At 45.8% G+C, this 23,675-nt stretch overlaps 1 long non-coding RNA gene across 1 annotated transcript in view; it reads right to left on the bottom strand.

Moving 5' to 3' along the window:
• LOC102379671 overlaps positions 1–7,774 on the bottom strand; it is a 24,751-nt gene extending 16,977 nt beyond the window's left edge. Inside the window, exons 1-2 of the long non-coding RNA XR_323654.2 lie at positions 7,689–7,774; positions 1,984–2,083 (exon numbers count right to left, since the gene is read on the bottom strand). This is a non-coding gene — a long non-coding RNA (uncharacterized LOC102379671). The remainder of the gene's footprint in view (positions 1–1,983; positions 2,084–7,688) is intronic.
• Positions 7,775–23,675: the final 15,901 nt, after the last annotated feature.

The following is a 23,675-nucleotide window of genomic DNA, read 5'->3' as shown; positions in this document are numbered from 1 at the left end:
CACACACACACACACACACACACACACACACACCTCAACTAGTTTTAAGCACCCTTTAGGGGTCTTAAAAAACTTACAGCACTCCAGAGCAGGTTTCGTCCGATCCATTTTGCCCAGCTCCTGCTCTATGAATGTGTGGCCACTCCCCAGAGATAAGCCACCCAACTTTCTGTCCTCCAGCATGCCAGAATGCAGTGTCCAGTTCTGTGTGGACAAATTTCTACTTCCTAAATTCTACTGCCCATGGGCTGATACTGGCAGCAAGCTAACTCCCCTGTCTGCCCCTGGGGGGTCATGACCTGTCCAGGCAGCTTGCAGGGGCAACCAGTCCAGGAGGGAGGGCTATAGAGGTAGAGAGGGGAGCAAGGTAGGGGCCCAGATCAGGATTCCTGTGAGCTGGGGCTACCCAGTCTCAGTCCCAATCCAAATTCATTAAAATTTACTTACTTTTTATTTTATCCTTTAGTGACTTCTGTGGCTGACTTCCCTCATTTCACCACCTAGATCCCAGATACTATTCCCACCTATTGCCTCTCCACTTCCCATTTCATTATCCAGTCACCATAATTAAAGCTCTCCCCTTTACAGCCTCATGCTCCTACCCCCACCAACCCATTTCTCCATCCCACCCCCACCTACAACAGGGATAGAAACCTATCTTGGCTCACTAATCTTTAGTGGCAACTCACCACTGTACCTCCTAATCAGGCCCCTGGTGGCCAGCTCTCTAGTGGAAAGCCACAGCTGTGGAGTTTGGGGACCTTCAGAGAAGGTTTTTAGCCTGAATATGTGACTGCTCTAAAAACCTCAGCAAACACTAACAATGATCAATATTTGAGAAGCTTAAAATGTGATGTGTAACAAAGCCCACAGAGAATCATAGTAATGTTGCTATGAGAATCACTGGTATGGAACCCTATTTATATTAATAAGATTTCAGTTGAATGAAAAGGCCACCAATGAGCTGATCCTTGTGGGCACTGAGAGATGTAGAAAAACAAACAAACAAACAAACCCATGCTTTACTGGAAGCAGCAGCATATTAGATATAGACATGGCTCTGTAGTATCTATGGCTCAGGTGCTTCAACAGAGCTTTCTAGTGCTTTTATTGAATAGCTGATTCAATCAGCTATTCAACAAAAAAACACCAAAAAAGCCCCACTGAGGCACCCAATCTATACAGACATTGGGAAAGCCAGGTGCAACTAACACACTGTCTCTTCTGGACATGTACTAGGGTAGCCATGGAAGCGCATCAAGTTTAGAGAAAAGCACCATTTTTGGTTTTTCTTCTACATCTGCAAGCAGCCTGTATGATTAAGGCTATACATGTATATTGGTTCAGACTTTAAGATATCATAGAATCAGTGTCAGGTTATAGAATGTAATCTGATCCCATACGGAAGTCCTCACCATCCAATTTAAACTACATGAATTTTAACTAGCAGGAACTGTGGCATAAGCGAGACAAGTAGAAAAACTGGGAATAGATATTGGCACCAAACAAGCATAACTAATCTACTTAGATTGCAATTTACCATTTTATCCAAATGTAAGATGACCCACAATGATTACATGGAAGATTATAAGTGTTATAATTTTCTATATCTAGAATCCAATTAGTGGGAGGTCATCTTAAATTCTACACCCCCCCCCCCCCCCCCCACCCACACACACACACACACTTCTGCAGTGAAGAAAGCGGCAACAAGCGGAGCATCATGTTCCCCTATGGCTATACTTGTCCCCCATTGTCTGTACCCCTGCCACCTGTTTTCCCCAGGTGCCTGCCTCTCTGTGCCTACTCTCTACTCACTGGCCCAATATCTCTTGTACTCTGTGCCTAGCCTGCGACACCCTGCTCCCCCTTGCAGCTTTCCTTCTGCTCTACCCTTTGCACTCACCTGTACCTCCCCCACCCCCCCAAACCATGCCTACCACCCATCCACTCCCTGCTCCCTCCCTCACTGACACTACTTACTTTCTACTGCATCTTTACTCTAGATCCGAGACAGGTTTCAGCAGTGGTGGCCTTGGCTCAGGCCCTGTCCAGCCCAGCTAGGGAGAAGCAGCAGCAGCTCCTAGACAGGCAGGATCATAGCTAGAGCAGAAGGTAAGTGTTGAGGAAGGGGGAGGGGCACACTGCTAGAGGGGCGCTACTCTGGTCTCCCCTACAGTTCCTCCAAGCCATACATCTGGGTCTTTCCCATTCCTTCCCCCCCCACTTTGAGGTCTTTCCCTTTCCCCCAGCTGTGAACCCTCTTTTCCACCAAATAAGCTACCATAGTACAAGGCAGGTGACAACTCAGCTCTGGCTTCAGCCCCAAGCCCTGGACAGATACCTGAAATTAAGACAAGCCCACCACCCGCTCCCTCCTGCCATGCCAATTGAGAGATTAAAAAAAAAAAAAAAAGTCTTGGATTTGAATTAATACAGTAGGTGGACTGAAGAGGAAAATGGTCTCTGAGGAAGGTTTTTATTAGAAAAATGTTTTGGTTTTCAACCCTGAGACATGCCCCTGCCAAGAATTCTTGGTATAGCCATAAATATGCAGTGTTCATAGTGTAAGGAGCCTAAAGGAGTCAGTTGACCTTGACATTTCATGGGATTTGTACATTTAACTCCCTTAGGCTCCTTTAAAAATGGCAACTTTTTTTTTTTTTTTTTTTTGGTAGCATCCAGTGACTAGGACTCAAATGCCCTTGCTATAGTGTTCAAAGAGAGAGATGCATGCATACAAATAAGTTACTACTAAAAGCAACTAGCATCTTAAAAATTCTATTTTTAGCTGAAGAAATGTATAGTGTTTCACAAACAGAAAAAGGCCATAAAACCTTTTATCCATAACAACCATGATTAAATAGGATAAATAAATATGTTGCTCTCCAAAACAATTTTCATTTCACCAGAAGTTCATTAGTTTACTGCATACTGGTATCCAATATCACAATTCAGAAAAAAACATTTTCCCCCTACAAAGTTGTCCTCTCAAGACAAACTGTGCCTCTGAAAACCAATAATTGAAGCAAAGAATAGATCATAATAGAACCCAGTACATAATAATGACTATCCAGATGCAGTATGTTTCCTCCTAGTGAAACTTTTATGTTCACAAATGTGCCAGCTAACTTTACAAATAGGTGCTTTTTTCCTGGAGTATAACACACACACTGGCATTTGATCATGTGTATAATAGAGTCATTGTGATGGAAAAAATACCTTTAATATAATAACAGACTCCAAAGTGGGTGATAAAAAAACAACATGTATTATACATCCTATTGTGCTGATAACAATAGAAGATCTTATTTAGAGACTAAGGTATTGCACCTGTGATGTTTTTTCCCTTCAGCAAACTGACAACTGAAAAAATGTGTCTTGGGTTTCATCGCTGTGCACATAACAGAAAATTTTGGGCCTACTCCTGACCCAGGTGTACCAAAATGGCCCTCTCCTAGAAAAGGGCAATATAATGACTATGCTACTCTAGAGGTAATAATACCCTGGGAGCTGCAATCCACCCTTAAGGAATGGAGACAGAAACACAGATTTGTTTTTATACTCCAAAGCTAACAAAATTAGCTAGCTATGAAGACCTACATACCATACCATCTACATACTGTATTTTCTTGCTTACAACATCTCTTGTAAGAACACTTCCTCATTATGCCTGGGACTCTCAACGTCTCCAACAGATACGGGGGTCTTACCACCCCTGCACGTCTGGCAAGGGCTTTTCCTTGTCTTGCCCTTTTCCCAATTCTCCACAAAGCAGCAGTCCATTAAACCACTTCAGGGAAACTGTTATTTCCCTTATCTTTAAAGGAAATTCCTCCCCTGACTTGGGGTCTTCTCATCCCCAGGTAATGCAGTAATCACCACTCATGTCCCTTACATTTAGGGATCATAATTTCCAGACTACTTTGTGAAGGCCTGCCTTTCTGCTTCAGAGTCATGTTGTCTGTCTGCGGGATTCTTTGTCTCTGACCTTCAAGCTTTTTTCGTTTGCCTCAGACAGGGACTCTCTCTCTCTCTCTCTCTCTCTCACAGTGGAATGTGGAACTAGCTCCCACAGCCTCTCCCCTTGTGCATGCAATCATTACTTTCACTTCTGGCACCCCTGCAGCTTCTCCCGGTGGGTACAGTTTTGGTGGGGCTCACTCTGTCCCCAGAGGCTGGTTTCCACTCTCCTCAGCATCTTTGTTCTCCTCTACTCTTTTGTCTGTTCTGGTTCTTGTGGAGCTGTGGTTCCACCCTCCCTCCTGAGATCCTTCCATCTCCCCTTGAATCTTCCAGGACTGTCCATTCCAGCACCTGTGCCCTTGACCCCCAACATCTCTGAAATAACAGACTTGGTGGGATAGTTCACATGACCGGAGCACTGTCATGGGTGGGTATAAATTGTTCAGGAAGGACAGGCAAGGTAGAAGAGGAGGAGTCATGATTTATGAGGATAAGGTGGTTGAATAAAAGAGCTTTGATTGCTCTGTGCTCCAGTATGAAAACTGGAGATTGACCCTAACCCAGAGACTTTCAACAAGCCTGAGGTGGGGAAAAACAAAACAAAACAGAAAACAACCAGGGTGATGTCATGGGGGGTACCTACTACAGATCACTAGACCAGGAGGTAGAGGTAGATGATGCATTCAAACAGCTAGTGCAAATTTCCAGATCACAGGCCCTGGTTCTTGTGAGGGACTTTAGTAACCCTGACATCTGCTTGGAGGGCAATATAGCAGTGCACAACAATCCAGGAAGTTTTTGTGAAGTGCTGGGGACAACTGCTTAAAGCATGTGTTGGAGAGGCTAACTAGGACTCATGCTCTTCTCCACCTGCTGCTCACAAACAGGGAAAAAGATTGTGGGGAATGTAGTAGTGGATGGCAACTTGGGCAGCAGCAACCATGAGATGGTTAAGTGCAGAATCCTGAGGAAAGAAAGGAAGGAGAGCAGCAGGGTGTGAACCCTGGACTTCAGAAAAGCATAATTTCACTCACTCAGATAAGTGATGGGCTGGATCCCCTGTGAGGACATTCTGAACGATAAGGAGTCAAGGGCAGCTGTCTGTACTTACTGAAGGAACCTTACTGTGGATGCAGAAACGAACCATCAGGTGTGCAGGAAGACTAGGGAGTATGTCAGATTACCAGCTCAGTTTAGCAAGGAAATCTTCATTGAGCTCACACACAAAAAGGAACCTTACAAGAAGTCTAAACTTGGACCAACAACTAGGGAGGAGTATAAGAAGATTATTCAGGCATGCAGGGAATAAAAATCAGCAAAGGCAAAGCATAACTGGAATTGCAGCAATCAAGGGACATGAAAAGAAACAAGAAGGGTTTCTACAAGTATGTCAGTAATGAAAGGAAAGCAGGGAAATTGTGGGTCCTTTAGTAAGTGGGGAAGGCAACCTAGTGTCAGATGATGTGGAAAAGGCTGAAGTACTCAATGCCTTTTTCACCTCAGTCTTCACAGGCAAGGTCAGCAGCTCCCAGATTACTGCACTTGGCAGCAGAGTCTGGGGAACAGGCAATAGTGGCAAAAGAACAGGGTAGGGATTCTTTAGAAAAGCTGGATGTCTACAAGTCCACGGCAATGCCAACCTGACCAGCACTATGAATGAAAGGGACCTGGGGGTAATAAAAGACCACAGTATGAACACAAGCCAGCAGTGCGACACTGTAGCCATCAGGGCTAACAACGCCCTGGCATGCAATCAATGCATCTCCACCAAAACCAAAGAAGTGATTCTCCCACTCTACTTGGCATTGGTGAAACTGCAGCTGGAGTACTGCATCCAGTTCTGCGCACCACACTTTAACAGGGATGTGGTAAAACTTGCGAGATTCCAGAGAAGGGCCACCTGTATGATCCGACACTTGCATGGCAAGCCATACAAGGAAAGACTGAGGGATCTGGGACTCTTCAGCTTGAAAAAAAGGCAGCTGAGAGGGGACTTGGTAGCAGCTTACCACTACATCAGAAACGTACACCAAGGGCTCAGTGAACAACTGTTCACCAGGACACCCTTGGGGAAAAGTAGGAGTAATGAACACAGACTCCTGGAAGACAGTTTCAGGCTGAATATTAGGAAAAACTGCTTCACAACTAAGGTATACAGCCTGTGGAATAAGCTCTCTCCAGAGGTGGTACAATCACCTACCCTGGAAATCTTCAAGAGGAGACTGGACAGACACCTTGCTGGGATCACCTGATTCCAGTTGTCTTTCCTGCTTGTTGCCAGGGCCTGGACCCAAAGATCTTCCAAGGTCCCTTCCAGTCTTACAATCTATTAATCTATGAAACCAGATGGGATTGGATGCGACCAAGAGTGTAGAGACAGTTGGCTCATGTGATTGCAGAGCTTCTGGGCATCATCTGTGAAAATTCATGATGATCAAGAGAGGCCCCGAATGATTGGAAAAGGGAAAATTATAGTGCCCATCCTTAAGAAAGGGAACTACGGACCAATAAGCCACACCTCAGTCCCTGGAAAAATCATGGAGCAGGTCCTCAAAAAAATCAATTTCTAAGCACTTGGAGAAGAATGTGATTTGGGTCAGTCAGCGTAGATTCACCAAGAGCAAGTCATGCCAATTGCTTTTTGTGATCAGATGAATGGTTTTACGGATGTGGGAAGAACAGTGGATGTGCTATACCTCGACTTTAGCAAGGCTTTTGATATGATCTCTAGGGGTGTGCAAAGTGGACCCTATTCAATTTGGATTCAGGCCAGATCAGGGACAGTGATTCAATTAATTGATTCAGATGGGAGCAGAAGAAATCTCATGAGGTCTAATAAGGAGAAGTGCAACGTCCTGCACTAAGGACACAACTTTCCCATACACTGGTAAAGGCTGGGGACCTACTGGATAAGCAGCAGATCTCCAGAAAAGGACCAAAACATTATAGTGGACTGTCACAACGGGGTCCTGCAGGAGGGCCATGATCTCCTCAAGGCCCCCTTTCCATGCCAAGTCGGGCCAAGGGCACCCTCAAATTCTCAACCACCACGTCTTTGATGACACCTATTTGGGAGGCTGCCTTTTACGCCCTCTCGGTCATGTCTTGATGTACACTAAAACCCCGTGGTTTCCCTCGCCTCTCATGGCTCCCACTCTGCAATGGGTGCTTCAGGGGCACCCTAGCCTTATGGGCCGTGTGTGGCTCCAACCACCCCTTTACCACACCCCAAACCTCTCAGCTTAAATAGACATTGTCTGGTCTGGGTCTACATCCTCTCTCTGGCACTTGGGCTCTCCGCGGCCGTGTCTCTCCCCATGCCCACTCTCTAGAGCTTCTCCACAATGCTGCCCCCTTCTCCTGGGGCTCTTCACTCCCCCTTTTTTCTAGGGACTCAAAATAATGCCGCCCCCTTCTCTGGGGCCTTCTCCGCAAAGCTGCCCCCTTCTCTGGGGCTCACCATGCCCACACTGGGGCTTCTCAGCAACCCCCCCTTCCTGGGGTTTCTCAACTGCCCCTCTCTGAGGCTGGGGTCAATGCACCCCAAATGCTGCACCCTTGCTGGCACACGGGTTCCCACCCTGCTGTGGGTCCCCTATGAGGCCTCCTCCAACCCCTAATAGCCTCACCCAAACCACCAGTGACAAACAGCGACACAAACACAAGCCCCTTGGCTATAACATAAACCCAAGCCGCTCAGCCATAGCAACATTCAAGCCTACCAGGGATTCTTTATCTAGCAGCAGTGTCAGATGCTGCTCCTGCATTCAGGCTTCTCCTCACTTCCATGGCAGAAAGCTCCTTCCTCCTGGGCTGCTGGCAGGGAACTCCCTCTGGCCTCAGCCCCTAGGGTTTATAAGGGAGCCAGGCCCTGCCCCTTTCAGTCAGCTGACTGCTGGCAGGTGTGGGTCATTTGCTCCAGTTGCCCTGGCAACCCACAGCTGGGCTCCTTACTCACTGCTAGGGCTCTTTCCCCAGCAGTCTCCCCTCTTTAGGAGCAGAGCACCTCCATGCTCTGTGACATGGACACTAAGCTGAATAGCAGCCAACAACATACCCCTGTTGTGAAGAAGGCTAAGGGCATACTGGGTGTGCCTACACAAGCCATTTTATTGTGCAGTAGCCTAGTTTACAATGCAGTAAGCATGCGTGTCTACATGTGTGCACACTTAGTGCGCAGTCAACCTTGTTAATCATAAGTAAGTTTGCTACCTGCAAACGCAAGTAGCAAATTTACTTGTAATTATTTACTGTGCAGTAGCACTTGTATAGACTAGTGGTCTCCAACCTTTTAAAGGTGAAGGTCACTTTTTGAAGTAAAGGGCAATCCAGGATCTACCACACCCCTCCCCTGCCCCACCACCTAGCAGGTTAGTTTGGGGGGAGGGGGCAGATTAAAGCCTCCACAGTGAGGGAGGGAATGGGGCAGGAGCCCCATATTCTACAGCAGCCCAGAAAATCTAGGTGACTATGCAAAAGCAGCTCTCAGAACATGTATTGCCCTAGGGACCAGAATATAAGAGCAGAGACTAGGCCGAAGTAGAGGCCAGTATCATAAGGGAACTGAAACACCAGTTACTATAATCATAACTGTACTCTGAAGGGGTCACAGGAAGAGCAGCCCACCTGCATTGGGAGATTACAGTTCATAGAATTATAGAAGTAGGGTCGGAAGGGACCTTGTAGATCTTCAAGTCCAACCCCCTGCCTGGGCAGGAGAGAAACTGGGCTCAAGTGACCCCAGCCATGTAGGCATCAAGCTGCTTCTTAAAGACCCCCAGAGTAGGAGCCAGCACCACCTCCCTTGGAAGTTGGTTCCAGATACTAGCCGCCCTAACAAGAAACAAGGTCTCCCCTAAATCCTTCTGGTCCCCCCAAGTGAGTTTATAGATGGTCACAAGGCCCCTCAGCTTTCTCTTATGAAGGCTGAACAGGTACAGGTCCCATAGCCTCTCATTGTAAGGTCTGCCCTGCTGTCCCCGGATCATGCGGGTGGCCCTCCTCTGGACCCTCTCAATGTTGTCCACATCCCTCTTGAAGTGGGGCACCCAGAACTGGACACAGTATTCCAGCTGCAGCCTGACCAGTGTCACGTAGAGGGGGAGGATCACCTCCTTGGCCGTACTTGAGATGTACCTGTGGATGCACGATACGCACGATAGGCACGATAGGTTAGCCCTGCCAACCGTGACCTCACATTGTCAGCCCATGTTCATCTTGGAGTCAATGATGACTCCAAGATCCCTTTCTGCCTCCATGCTCTCAAGAAGGGAGTTTCCCATCTTATAAGTGTGTTGCCGGTTACTACTTCCCCAAATGCAGCACCCTGAACTTGTCCGCATTGAAACGCATCCTGTTTTGGTCAGCCCACCCTTGCAACCTATCCAGGTCTTTCTACAGCCTTTCCCTCCCTACTAGCGTGCCCAACTCACCCCAGATGTTGGTATCATCAGTGAATTTGAACAGGTTGCTTTTCACCCCATCGTCCAAATCGCTGATAAAGAAGATTTAATGCTGCTATCAGGAACAACAGGAAACCAAGGTAACATCTTTGAAGAAATGGGTACAGGTGGCAGAAAAAAGATAAAATAAATAACTGAAGAACCCAATAGTCATGTAGGTAGAAAAAAATGTGGGAGCTGAAGAAAATACTCATTACTGAATCTAAGAAAATCTGGGAAAGCAAAGAAAAACTGCTAATGCTAAGGAAAGAGATAGCAGACATTACATTGCAGGTGGTACAGAGGTGCCTAATGGCTCAGGAAATGGGGAAAAAATAAAATAGAAAACAAAGGATACATACATAGACTCCTTTAAAAAGCAATTAAGAACTCAAGATGAACACCAGAAAGAGATTCATCCAGAAGCAAAGGAATGGCAAGAAAGATCTACACAAAGTCAAGAGCTGGTGGCACCACTGTAGGAGGCACTAGTCAGTGTCTAAGCCCTACCAGAACTAATGCCAGTAAGGTTTATGTATCACTGCTAACAGACCAAAATGAACACTGTGGAGAAGATGTGTCAGGAAGAGCAGAACCACAGGAAGAGAGAAATTGGAACCCCACAGAAAGAACTTGCTAAACTCCAAACAAACCAGCATCACATTGGACAAAGAGAACCAGAGACTTGGGGAGAAACCAAGCCTCAAGAAAATTAAGTTTTAGACAGAGTTTGACTACATGAGGATGAGACCCACATATGATTTTGGAAATAGACTCTCAGAAAATTAGGGTTGAAAGGGACTTGAGGAGGTCAGCTAGATGTCATCTAAAAGCAGGACCATGCCCACTCTATCTTCCCACCCAAGGCTTTGTCTAGCTGGGTCTTAAAAACATCCAAGGATGAAGATTTCACAACCTTTCTGGATAATCTGTTTTTCAGTGCTTTACTACCCTCCTACTGAAAAAGTTCTTCCTAACATTTAACTTCAACTTACCATGCTGCAACTTGAGACCATATCTCCTTGTTCTATTCTCTACCACCACTGAGAGCTCTTCAGATCCATCATCTTTGGAACTACTCTTCAGGTAATTGAAGAGTGCTATGAAATCCTTGAACAGTCTTCTCTTCTCCAGACTAAATAAGCCCAATTCCTTTAGCTTTTCCTCATACAGCGTGTGCCCCATGCTGTGTTTAATGAAAAAATATGAAAATATTTTTTCATTTCAATGGTAAATGAAAAAATAACCATTTTCATAGCCCTCCCCTGGACTCTCTCCCACATCCTTTCTGTAGTGGGTGGCTCAAAACTGGACAAAGTACTCTGCATGTGGTTTCACCAGTGCTGAATAGATGGGGAAAAATTACTTCTCTTGATCTGCTGGCAATGTTTCTACTAGTGCAGCCCAGTAGGCGTCTCTACACACTTATTTGATGTGGGAGTAAACTACTCACAAATAAATTATCCCAGGCAGGTGTCTACATATGCAGAGAAGCAGGAGCAGATTATCTCCCCAAAATTAAATCCCTTCTCTCAAAGTTTACTAGTCTGTTATCCCCCATTTCTTAGCTGTGATCCCACTTGTTTGCTTGGCCTCCTGTGGCATTGCCTCACCTAGCAAGTGGGCTGGAAACCTACTTACAGTGTATATTCCTCTGCCCTTGCATGGCCCAAGGTTTCTCTCATTTTGTCCAGGGAAACGGAGTCCCTTGCACATGGCCATCCTAGCCAATGCACTAAATGCAGCAGACTGAGGCCCCAGGGGTGGCTATGTCTTCTCCATGGTGGCCAAGCACCTCCCACCCACCTCCAACTCCCATTCTACCACATCTGTCATGCCTTGATGTAACTAAGCATGTTTAGGAAGGCTTTCCCAAGGCCCCAAAGTGAGTCTCAGTCCCTCTGCTGTCTATTGTCTCAAATATCTGGATGGCATCCATCCCATGCCTCTGACTGTCATAGCCCCTGGCCCTATCTGTGCCATAGAGTTCAAACCACCTAAGGGCCAGTAACTGTGGCTTCTGTCCTCCACTGTAGCCATACCCATGTCTCACAGGTATTATTTGGACAATGTCTTAGACCCTCCTGAAAGTGCCTCAGCCCTTCTGGCTTTAGCCCACTGTTATTATGGCTACCTGCCTTCAACTATGACCCAAGTTCATCAGTCTCAGCCCACTCCATATGGGAGTTTCTAGGCTCCTAGACTATGTCTCATGCATTGGTCCCCTGTCTCATGCTCTGCCCCCCTCCCCCTGGAATCTCAGACCCAGCCACATGTACCCCTCAGACTCCTGGGGCCCCAACCCAACCCAAATTAGGTGGTTCTGGTATTACTCAACTCCCTTTTGGTCCTTGATGCATACAGGGCTCTATGCACTGTGCCTCTTGGGTACCCCTAAAGCCTCCATGCTGCAATTGTGACTATAACCTGGTCCTCCGATTTCAACTTAATGCAACACAAAGACAAGCAGCCACTTTAAACAAATATCCCCCCTCCCTTCTAAGTTTATGCCATCCCACAAGCTCCACCTCCCTTCTGGCTCTTACCTCCCAGCTCCCAAGAGCCACTTGGATGCTTGCCAGGCAGGGGTGGGTTTTTTGTTTGTTTGGTTGGTTTTGGTTTGTTTATGTTTTCAGTCCTTTTCTCCTTGGGACTCTGCAGTAGACAAAGACCAGACTGCTTACCTTCATTCTTGTACTGGGCTTAGGTGCTCCTGGTCAGGTGACTCCCTAATCAGGCACAGGGGTTTCTCTTTGTGCCTAATGGTCAGCCTGTTCCTCCCTGCTATAGCTTGACCCAGCTGCTTGCAGCCTTTTTGTCAACCTTTGTGGTACTCTTCCCCCCACAGAAAGCTTGTTGTTGTGCAGCTAGATCCTGCTCAGCTGCCTGCCTAAACAACAAAGTTGGCCTACTTCACTTTCCTCTTAAAGTAACAGGAACTTCTGGTTTTTGAAAAGCCAAATGAAGAAAAAAATCTTTCTTGAAAATACTGTTAAGTACAGTATTTTCCAGGGGAAAAATACAAGAAGCTGCAGTAATGGGGTAGCTAACCCTCTAGTTTGCTAGTGCCACAGGTACTGCTGCCTGAACCAAACTGCCTGGCCCATCTTTCCTTCTCAAGCTGAGCTGAGTGGGCAGCCAGCAACACCTGCAGAGACAGCTGAGGGCCCACTGTTCTGTTTTGCTTTAGAAATACAGCAGAGCTAAGCCAGTAGCAGCTTCTGCAGCTCAAACATCTGCTAAGGGAAAAGAATCCTATTGTCCATAGCCAACACCTTGAGAATGTTGTTTAGGTTTCAAGCATTCCAAAGTTAGAAAAAGCAGATTTAAGCATGAATCCTACCCTTATGAAATTCAGTCTGCGCAGTGAATGAATGTAACAGATGAGGCACCCAGGGTTGCCATAATGCCCCCCTAGTGGCCACCTCAATCTTGCCTGGCTCTTACCCTTGCCACAGAGGGTCTAACCCTGCTTCCTCATCTTACTGTTAAAAAATTATGAGGGAAAGCTGCCCTTGGAGGTAGGTGAGCCTAGGTGCTCTCTCTGTCTCTCTCTCTCCTTGTCTCAGTCCCTTGTTCCCTTCAGCCCTACATTCCTTAAGGGTTAAGCTTGTGGACTCCTTCTGTCCCTACAGCTACACCCATATGCTGTACACTGTTATGTCCCTTGTAGAGGGCCCTGCCCTCTTGGCTTTAGTCTCCCTTTCCTCTGCCTGCAAATCTCCAGCCCTGTTCCACGGATTTGGGCCTAGCTCTCTCAGTCTCAGCCCTCTGTCTCTCATTCTGGGGCCCAGCCCTCTCCAGTCCTCAGCCCTCTGGCCCTTAACCCTGAGCCAGGCTGCTTGCCTTTCTAGCCCTTGGCAATGTGTTCCTTGACCCTGGCTAGGCTGCCTAATGTCAAGTGCCTACCAGGCACCCTGCTGTGGCCTCCAAACATCCACCATAGCCATAACCTGGTCCTTTGGTATACATCTTAAATTGGAAAATAAATACTAATCCCCATTAAAAGCCTACCCAGCTGTGGATTGTTGTCTTATTCAGGCCATCACTTTCCCTTAGCTCTGTTTAGTGGACCTTAGGGAACAGCTCAGGTGACAGCCTTCCTGTTCTGGTTCAGGCCCTGGGTTTATATGCCTGGAAGCCCCACCCCCTTTTTGGTTATGTGCCTTCCCCAGCCCTGCACAGGGTTTTCCCTGTCAATCAAGGGCAGCCTGCTCTTCTGCAGCCCAGGCCCCAAATAGACATCTGAGACTGCTGCATTTTTTAAAGAGGCAGGAATCTTCTGGCTCCCTGCCACAATTCCCTGTCCTAGCTTTCCTTTACTCCCATGTCACAGGGTCTGGGTCCCCTGTTTCAGTGAGGTTGGACACAGTGAATGAAATGGAGCACCTAACAATGCAAAGTGAGAAGTGTATCATACCACACTTGAAAAAACATTGATTAAGGATTCATGGATGACTATAAATATAACATTCAATAGATTTTAAGTGCTTTAAAGGACAACCTAAAATAAGACAAGGAGCTTTTTTTTTATAACATCCCTTGTAACAGGGATTAAAATAAATGTGTACATGCACAAATAATAATAAACCCAAACGAAAGACAGAAATGGTGATTTGTAAAAGTTACCTCTGCTAAACCTGAAGGAAATTTCACATGACAGATAAAAGGCACTTCTACAGACCCTAAGCAAGCTTCTGCACATTTATGCAGGTTTCTTACAAAGACCAAAGGTGTTAAATCTTCTCTAAAAGCAGCACAATGTTCTTAATAAAGGTAAAAGTCAAAAATGTAAATATAGGAGTGGCTACCAGTTCCTCTTTCTATTTATGTTACTCACTTCCATTGTTTTTAATGGTTTAGTCTTCAAATGCACAAACACCTGTCCTACTGAATAGAGCATAGGTGTTTTTTTCACCCTAAACATGAAGTGCTGGCTGACTTCACAGTGCTCCTCAAGCATCAAAATGTTTGCCTCTGATTTTCAGTTTTCATTGAAAAAAGCTATATTGACAGCACAGTAAGACCTATAGTTATTTTTTTTTTTTTAAAAGAAGGTAATTTTTCCCCAAAATTTAGTCTGGCATTTACCCAAAGACTACTGAAATGCATGTGTGTGCGTGTGGGGGGGGAGAGGATATAAAATTGTCTTTGTAGCTTCATAGTTTCATTACCATAACTTTGCAGTACTATAACTTTACAGACAAAAATAAACAAACTTTAAAAGATCTTTACTATGGAAACAGGACATTTAGTCTCAGTAGGCATCCTGAATGTTGCATTTTAATATTTTTCTACACAAAATGCCTGTGGATAGAAATGATTAGGCTGAAAGGATAGGTTTGAAACTTGAGAATAATTTGAGCAGCAGTTGCTAAACTTTTGAAGACTCCATAAAACAGCCTGTTGGGGAAGACTTGATCATTGTTAGCTATATGAATAGAATGAGCAATAAACAGCTAGAATCACTGTAATCCTTTGAGCTCCCTCCTTTGCACTGGCTCCCTCTTAACTTAAAAAGTTAAATATACTACCAGTAGATATATTGCAGAAATGCAATGAACTGCAAGCAATGCTTGGTCACATATTTTGTTCATAATCTATTATCAATTCCTTTTGCAAAGAAATTATAAGTAGAACTGATATGGCTTTGAACACAACATTGACACCTTTGGTAAATATGTGTCTTCTTGGGTATATCCTTAAGAATTTCAAACTAACTACTTCACAGAGTGCAATTTTACAAAGGGCCTTATTATTGACACACAGGATTATATTACTGCATTGGAGGAGTAGGACATCTCCAAAAGTTGAAATCTGGAATAATGTATACATATAATCTTTTCATCCAAAGACAAACTACTTAAGTGAGTTTTGTATCAACCATGTCAGCGTCTTTCTGCTGTGAAGGTGGACTGTAGGTATGTGAACCTTCTGCAAAGAAACCTGTACTGCCAAATGCAAAAATAAGGAGTCAAAACCAAAGATCATGAGACTGGATTTTAAAGGTCCATTTAGGTACATTCAATTTTTACAAAAAATACCCATTCCATTTTGTTCCATTGTATATTGCATTGAAACTTTATTCTACTGTCCTGATATTAGAACATTAAAAAAATCAAAACCAATCCCTCCTCCCCCCACCAAAAAAAAACAAACAAAAAACCCTTAGACTTGCATGTAATGTTATGGCTCCCAAAACTGGACTTTTAAGAAGAATGCTAAATAATGCAGGATGAACTATAAACTTGTGAGAGATTGAAAATCTCCATTCCTTGGCTGATTCATCAAAGCCACTGTTGCAGTTCTTTGTAAATACATTACAGTAATAATGATGCTGTAAAACTGTACAACTTTCTACATTATAGAACCACTTAGTAACAAAGGACATAGACCTGAAAAGAGCTTCTTCAAGAATCAAATCTAGTCCCCTGCTATAAATAGATTTCACAAACATAATGTCTGTGTGGCACTAACAAGAAACATCTTTTACCTGCAGAGAAAAATATGCAGCTTTTCAAATATTTCATTCTTGAATTTCTTTTCCTTAAAAATATTATGAAATCAAGGGCAAAAGCTCAGGCCCCAGAGGAACAAATATGCTTAACTTATTGGCTCTTAGAAATTGTTCAAATGCCAAAACAGTGCCTTGTCAGCCTTAAAATTCTCTTTCCCCAGGGTCAGAGGACCTATTTAATGATTAACTTCCCATGATCTCCAGATGCTAAATGGTGTCTTGTTTCAAAGTCTGTTAAGCAATCATGTTTAATGGTTGTATGACAATCATTAATAATAAATATATGCAGCACTCACAGATACATAGTGGTGTCTTATTCTGGTCTGCTAATGGCTTCTTCTATTCAGCACTGTACCATTCTTCCCACCTGGAGCACTGCAACAGCATAACCAGAGTGACAGATCCTCAAATGTATCTGTCTTTTCTTAGGATGTGTTCTGTATCTTTCCACTGGTCTTATACTACATTAAGATCCACTCATCCAGGACAGCAGCAGCACGGGAAGGACTGCAGCCTCCACAGTAACCTATCTCTACCCTTTCATTTTGTGTGGGATAGGTGCAGGCAGGCAACTTCAGGGAATGAATGGGCCATCTCCACAAAATACTAGTCCATGCAACTGAGCTGTCCTGGCCAGAAAAATAATCAGGAACAGACCTGTCAGAGGACATTATCCTCCCAGCAAAAAAGGGAAAACAGAGTCTCAGGTTGTGACTGGGTCATAAGCTTTTTCTAGTCTGTTCTTTGGACATTGGAGATATGAATTGACCCTTGTTTTTGGATTGATACCAAAGCCATATTTATCCTATTGTTAACTGATGTATGCAACAAATATTGTATAATTGTCTTCCTCATCTCATGATAGCAGAATTTCTTTATCTACCACATTCAAAACCTAGATATGGTTTCATGAATACAATAAAAGCTTAAGCTTTAATTTATTACTTCAATAGGAAACTGTTGATTTCATGAATTTGTTGATGTCAGTCAAATGTTAACTGTTTCAAAATGTCAATTGTATTTTAACGGTTTCATGAAACCACCATTTACAGTCACCAAGTGTATGATATGCATACTTTCAGAAAACTGCTGATTGGATTGCGGAAAGGTTCCCTGTAGTAATAATTAGACAGGGGGGAAAATACTGTTATTAATGTTTCAAAGATGATACATAAAGATGTGGTGTCCTTTTAAGAAAGGACATTCTGGGAGTTCTAAAAGATGTTAAACTACCTGGAATTCAACAGGGAGAATATCTATAGTCAGACTGACAATTCTTTCTTTTAAAAAATAGTCTAAGCCACAATAGAAAAAGAATGAGCACAGGTATGATTAAAAGTGAAATTGATGGTTTGGAGACTCCTAGTATCTTTTCATTAACTTCAATATTGATGTTGGAACATTTTTTTTCTTTGTGAGTGCCTTTATAATAGACAAAAATGCAGAATGTTTTATTATAACATGAATGTTACAAGGTCAGGCACCTAAACAGTGAATAAATAAAAAAGATAAGACTGTCCTTCAGATTAATTCAATCATTGTATACATATTGTATATTATATACTACACATTACTTACTATTATTTTTCCTATCAGGAACTAAATATATATTTTTTTAATTTAAACATTTACATGATCCACATTACAATAACACATGAGGGTATGGCCACACTGCAGACTATAATATCGTGTGTGCATATCCATTTATCCATTTAATGTCAATGAGCTAAGTACAGCAGCACGGAGCTCCATGTGGCCTACTTTACCATTTCCCAGAGTATACATGTTCTGTGAAACTCTCATTGTGTGGGCAGATGATGATTACTACTGTTATTTACCCCAGATCGTATTCTGCATTTAATTTCCTCTGTAGTAAGCAGTGAACATACAAAACACAGTGAACACCCAGCATAAGCATTATTGCAGATCCTGGGCACTAAGTTTCAGGAGAGCCAGTTTGTATTGAGTGATCACAGACACATGGTGTATATACTGAAGTAACTTTTCACAGTATAAATATAATTCTGACTTCCTCAGAAGTAACTTTACCACAGGAAACAGCATTTCCTCCAGATTAAATTCTGTGCATCATATATGTATTCTAGTTTTCCTCTGGACAAAAATTGAAAATACACCAGAGTAACCATATTGTGGATCCACATCCTCAATCAATAATGGAATGTTACCCTTAAGCAATTTACCCCAAACCATACAGGCATGACTGCACCAAGAACAAAACAAAGATTTCCATGTAGCACACCACAAATGAGACTCATCTCCTTCTCCCTTACACAGAGGAATAAGGATAGTTGTAGAGAGACAAAACCTACTGTGCTCCTCCTTTGATCAAGTGCAGGGTGTTTGACATCCCTATACTGTGACCATAATGTTCTTTCTAAACCATAGGAAACTGAGGTAATCTCTACTCAAAGCTTTTAATATTTGAAGAATATACAATTATCTGGGCAGCATAAGTGGCAGCATCTATGTGTGAATGTAGGCTGTGTTATAGGTATGCTAAGCAAAAATTTATTCATCATTCCATATTTCCCAAATATGTAATCAGATTTTTATTATCTTTAGCCTTGTTTGCTACCCTGAAGCTGAGTTGTGCCTTACTTCATGAATACTTCATTAATTACTTCATGACTATCTAAAGTAAAATCTGTTGATTTTAAGTAAGAGTGTGCTATTAATGGTGGTATGCTATTTATTCCATACTAGCAAGAAGTTTCTTTACCTTATTCATGTTTTTAATCTGTCAGATACCACCTCTCCATCCCCCTTTTCTTTCTTTTTACAATCAAAGGAATGATATATTTAAAACAGGGAACTAGAATTTAAGAACATGGTACAAAAGGAAAAGTTCAGAGAAAGGATTTGCAACTGAGTACTCTTATTGAATGAGGCTGTTCATTGTGGGAATTGATTGAATTCCCACAATAAAGCCAATATTGGGGAAGGATTTAAGGAAAAGGACATTCTACTACTATAGATCCTCCTGGGTGTGTCTACATGTGAATTTAAGTGTACTTAAATTTAATGCACATTAATCTAATGCACATTAAGCATTTTTGGTAGTCCACATGTGATGGGATTTGGGAATAACTTTAGTTATAACTTGGCAGCCATGCTGAAGGCAGACCCATCTGCCAGGACTTGGGAGCCACCTTGAAAGCACACCCTCTGTCCTGTGACCTCTGGGCTGAGGCTTTCTGTGTCAGAGCAGCAGCATGGCAGAGACACAGGCAGTCCATGCCTGCTCTGCTCCTGTCACATCTGCACTTCCCAGCCCTGGCTACCCCAGCTCCTGGCCCTGATGCCCAAAGGTCCCCCACTCAGGGCTGCCTCAGCTGTCCTTCTCACCTGCTGCCATTCTGTGTGCCTGCCACTTGGCCAACCCATACCTCCCAACTCCCGCACCCACTCTGGCCACCTGCTAGATGACTGGTATGTGCCCTTCTGGGGCCCCTGCCACCACACAGCTGCTCCCACCAGCCCTGGTGACCATGGGCTCCAGGATGCCACCACCAGGACTGATGTTTCCCACCTGTCCAACCAGTCCCACCACCTCCTGACCCACCACACCAACCAGAACTGGTGGCAGTGCATCGCGCTGCGGGAATAGGACAATGATCTGTGGGTCAACATGTTCCAAATGACCTGGGTCACCATTGAAGACCTGCTGCACCAGCTCTGGCCCCACTGGGAGTGCCAGACCATGGAGAAGTGCCCAGAAGTCCCTGCCAACACCCATCTACCCTGATGCCTACACACCCCTACCCCCTGCCTACCCACAGCACCACTCCAGGAAACACATGTTTGTAATGAAAACCTTTATTCCTCCCACCTCCAACCCCCCAACTTCCACCTCAACCAAGACAGCCCCCTTTCCCCTCCCTCCCTCCCCAACACACAGAGCCCCTCCACCATCCTCCTAATAATTAAAAAAAAAAAACCCTCCTCCAAAACTTAAACCTATATACATCAGTCTCAGTCTTTCTCTGAGTGGGGGGCCGTGAAGTGGAGGTGCCCAGGGCAAAGAGCCTGGCAGCAGTCAGTGAGCACCTTGGCTGTGAACAGTTCCCCTGTGGGTCCAGGGGCTGTGGCAAATAGCAGGATCTCCTGTAAGTGGGAGACAGCAGAGACCCTCCTCTGAGGCTCAGACAGGGGCCTGCTGCAGGACAGTGTGGGGGGACCCAGGGACTCTGGGGGGCTGAGGGGTTGAAGCGGGGCCTGGGCATAAGCTCCACTGGCTGGCTCTGGCTGGCCACTTGCCTCTGGAGCAGCTCCACATGGCACTGCTGCAGAGCCTCCAGCTGAGTCCAGTGTTCCCACTGCACTCAGTCCCATGCCTCCTCCTGGGTGGTCTCCTGAGTGATATCTTCCTCCTTCCAGGGCAGCTCCCATGTCTCCCATGCCTGCTGCCACACCTGCTCCCATGCTACCCAGTTCTCCATCACCATCACCAGTCACTGGAGCAGGAGGATCTAAACTGTGGTGTGCCACTGATGTGCCTGGTGTGTCTAGGTGGCTCCACTTGTAAGTGACAGTGACTCTGATGCAGTACTCCCACAGGGCCCCGCAGCCTCTCCCCTGCATCCAGATGTTGGCCTTGCAGAGGCAAGAAGCAGAAGCCTTTTATGGAGTTTTACAATATAGCAGAGATAAGATGATCTGCATCAGAGGCCTTGTGCTGCGAGGCCTCAGATCAGAGACTGGCCATGCGTGTTTGCCCAGGGACCACAGTAAGCTCTCCAGGCAGGGACAGCCTCCAATGGCCAAGATCTCCAGCCATGCTTGCTCCCGTGAGGCCAGTTGCCTGCTGGGTCCTGGCTGCAGGCAGTCTGCCTCCTTTGTCCCCTTCCAAGGGTGGCCCAGACCAGGCTGCTGGCAGCATGTGCTGCTGCATCTCCAGATCCCACTCCCCCCACTCTCCCTGCAGGCCAACCACTGTGCCACACTACCACCCAGGCCACAGCATTGAGGATTGGTGCACACAGGGCTCCCGGACAACTGAGGGCTTCTCTGAGGAGGCTCCTCAGGGCTGCCCACCCCCTGTGCTGCCACTGTATCCCAAGTGTGCCCCTGCTGTGTGTGTCCCAGGCAGTGTGTGATGAGCTGTTTGTGCAGGCAGAGGGCTGCCTGAGTCACTATGCTCTGCTGATAATGATCCTTCTGATGCCCTTGGCACACCTGCATTCCTGGTCTAGGACCCTGAGCTACGACAGCATGAGGGGCAAGCCCAGGCTGCCCCACAACCTCTGCCACCACCTGGAAGGCTACCTGTGGCAGTATTACAAGTCCTTTCCCCCTGCTGCTGAGGAGGATATCAGTGCTGGCATTGATGCCTTCCTTGGTATGTGAGTGGTCTGTGCCCACCCAGCTGTGGGTACATGGGCTGCTCAATAAAGTGTTGAACTGTGTCCCACCTCTCTGCATGCTGTGGGGGTGAATCCTGGGGCCAGGAGAGTATGGGTGGGCAGGCAGGGAGCAGGAGCAGGGGCAGGGGCAGGTCCAAGGCCTGGTAGAGCCCACCCCCAGTGCAGGACTTACCACATGTCCAGGCACGGTAAGGCTCATGGCTTCGTAGAAGGCTCCCATCAGTGATACAATCCAGCTGCACTAAGTGTCCACAGCCTGCGGTGTGCAGCAGCCCAGCCCTCAGCCAGGAACGCTCCCCCCCCCCCAACCGGGAGAACCAGGTGGCTGACTACTCCTTGTGGTGGGATGCAGGGATGGGAAGAGGGTGAGGCAGCCACTGGACAGGGATCCCCAAGATGCCAATGGATGCAGCAGCTGGGTAGATGGATGAGGCACAGTGCTGAAGGCCCAACGTCCCCTCCTCTGTTGATGTATCACCCGAGGTATCAGGGCAGGGTGCAGGCAAGGTCAGGCCACCCTTTTGGTGGTAGCCACAGGGATGTGGCCTGTCTCCTGGTGTGTCAAAATGTAGGTCAATTCCCATGTGGAGGACATGTTCTTTTGGGCATGACCTACTTGTCCAGTAGGTGTTGTCCAGAGGAGGGTCGCCAGCAGGGCTTCTGGGTGGATAGGTGATGTGGACTGGTGCTGGTGCAGATGGAGAGGGCATCCCACTGGGTCTGTCTTCACTGCCCCTTTTTCTAGGGGCAGACCTTGTGTGACCCTAGTGACAGGAGGCATGCCCAGGCAAGGATCAACCCCTGGCATACTGAGCATGTGTGCTCCATGCAGGGATGTGCAGTTTCGGGTGTCTGTAATGGTGAGAGTTGCTGGTTCTGCAGGCTCTTTTGTCTTTCAAATGCTGGGTTCTTGTCTCTGTTCCTGGGTGAGGTCCGTGGTTCCTGGATGAATTCATGTGAGGTGATGGCCCAGTCATTACAGGCCATTCAGTAGAGGCCTGCTACCATTGTATTTCAATCATTCCCAATCATTCTCATTCATCTGGGAACCAATTTACATGGGGGTGGGGAGGGGTATGTAACTCATACATTTGCAACATGGGATGCCCAGGCAGAGGACACAAGATGGAGGCTTGGCATATAAAATGGAAACTTGACATGACTTTGTTTCACTTACAAACACAGGCCTTAACCATACAATATCCATATGAAACAATAAAAATCAATACGAAAATTATAATAATACAATATATAACAGTAAGAATCAATACAAACCTAATAATAATACAATATAAAACAGTGGATATCCCAAACCAAAAACTTGCTACCAAAATAAAAAAAATGTTAAGCTTATCCTAAGTCTGAGCTCGCTTATACTTACCTATAGGGAATAGAGAGGGAGAGAAAAGGTCAGAAATGGTTGGGGAAGGGGAGGGAATGCATTTTAAAATAAATAAGAAAAAAAGAAAAACTGGGGGTTTTGCTACAAGAATGCCACAAGATCATGTACCTCCTCACAGGCCCAGTCGGGGGCCCAGGCAATCAGAATGGTCATGGGCATGTGGACAGGTCTGGGGCTTGATTGGTATGATGTTTTACATGGTCTGCATGCTGACTCTCTGGGCCTCTGTGTGGGTGTTCCTGTGATACCAGGCCTGGACAGCAGCACCCTGGACAGGGGCATGGCCAGGGATGGGGAGCCATGCAGTGGATGCACTTCACCACAGTGCCTGCAAAGAGACAGAGCTGGGGTTGATCAGAATCAGGTAGCAGGTGCTGGCTCTACCACCACAGAGAGCAAGACAAGCACCCTGGGGGGCCATCTCAGGGCTGGGCAAAGGATGCAGCAGGCTGCAGCACTTGGCAACACTCACCTGTGGCTAAGGAGCATCTCCAGCTAGGGGACAGGATAGGCAGAGACTACCTGAGTCCTGTCCAGGGAGTGCATATGAGTCCTGGTGGGCTTGTGCAGACAGAACTGGCTCCTTCAATCTCTCTGTGCTGTATTCCCCAAGGCACAAAATGTCTGGAGGCTTTTATAGCCTGCAGCTAGGGGCTGCCAGAAAGCAACCCAGCCATGGAAGAGGAGAGGCTGCCAGCCAGGATCCCTGGGGCTGGGCTCCGGCTGGCCACCTACCAGCTGGGCAGACCCAGCACTATAGTCCTTGCATTAATGCAGATTAAAGTGTCTACATGTGTGTTAATGAGCTTTAACTAATCACGCTTAAATTTGATACTTGCTTTATGCAGGTATCAAATTTATGCAGGATTAGCCTAAATTCGCCATTTATAGATGTGTACCTTTAATGCACTTTAAATTGGGCTAATGTGCATTAAATGCCCATGTGTAGACATGCCCTTTGGGTA

This window comes from Alligator sinensis, unplaced genomic scaffold (genome assembly GCF_000455745.1).
Source record: "Alligator sinensis unplaced genomic scaffold, ASM45574v1 scaffold124_1, whole genome shotgun sequence".
Lineage (NCBI taxonomy): Eukaryota > Metazoa > Chordata > Crocodylia > Alligatoridae > Alligator > Alligator sinensis.
This window is presented reverse-complemented; position numbering and strand designations above follow the sequence as displayed.